This window comes from Meleagris gallopavo, chromosome Z, assembly GCF_000146605.3.
Source record: "Meleagris gallopavo isolate NT-WF06-2002-E0010 breed Aviagen turkey brand Nicholas breeding stock chromosome Z, Turkey_5.1, whole genome shotgun sequence".
NCBI lineage: Eukaryota > Metazoa > Chordata > Aves > Galliformes > Phasianidae > Meleagris > Meleagris gallopavo.
The window spans coordinates 33,062,295-33,063,379 of NC_015041.2; positions in this window are offsets into that span (position 1 = coordinate 33,062,295).

Below are 1,085 nucleotides of genomic sequence, written 5' to 3' on the forward strand. Positions count from 1 at the left end.
TCTCCTCTCCTCTCCTCTCCTCTCCTCCCCCCTTCCATAAGGAAAAGCAACTTATCTTAACTTTGCATCTCTCTTAGTTTTGATAATTTGAACTGCATTCTGATGCGGCATTAGAATGCAGTTCAGAGCACAAAGTATTTTCTCATTTTCTAGGCACTTTGGAAGATATCTACATGGGATTGTTGATCATGTATGTAAATAGTATAGCTGAAATTAGGATTTCTACAAAACTTTACAGTGTTTTTGATTTGGAAAAAATGACTATACCAGCTATCTCCCTTCCTTACCACCCACTTCTCATCCATTAGTATCAGGGAGATTGCCTGAGGCTTACAGTATCAAAGTCTTGATATTATAGACTGTGATTCATTTACTTTCTAGCATTAAAAGGGTGAAAGTCAAGCACTACATAGCTTCAACTCTGTCACAGTGGAGGAGGCAGACATGAAAGAGATACATGAGAGAATCTCTCTACTGAATGCCTTTCCTTCTACCGTATGAATTCCCTTACCTGTAGTTAGCCTAATTAAACTGAATAGGGGACTGTTCTTAATTGGATCCCTGCTCTATTAAGTAAAGCAGATTACACAATTTAAGAAATTTGCATTTCTTGGAATGTAATCCATCCTTTCAATGGTAGGCTTGATTTTTTTGTTGTTTTATTTTTTGTTGTTGCTTCTGTTTGTTTCTTTGTTTTTTGTTTATTTGAATTTTCTTCTTCACTTTAAATGCTTGTGTGGCAGATCAAGATACCTGAATGACAACATACAGGTAGACTGGAAAATGAGCATTTTCTAATATTAACTTTCATTATTTTAAAAAACAAAAATTCTACATGAAAGGCATGTTACTGGAGGAATCAAGAGTGCAAATGTCCCCATATTCCCCGTAGACTGAATTTGCAGTCTGTATCTGAAGAAACTAACATATGCAGATGAAAGTCTGTTTTAGCCACTCTGTTTTTGACACAGAAAAACCTTCAGCGAACTGGAATTTTGAATTCTTGGTAGTTCTGTGCCCTGCATTACAAACTGACTACAGGTTGCAATACGAGTTGACATCTTTACATACAATTAAATCTTCAA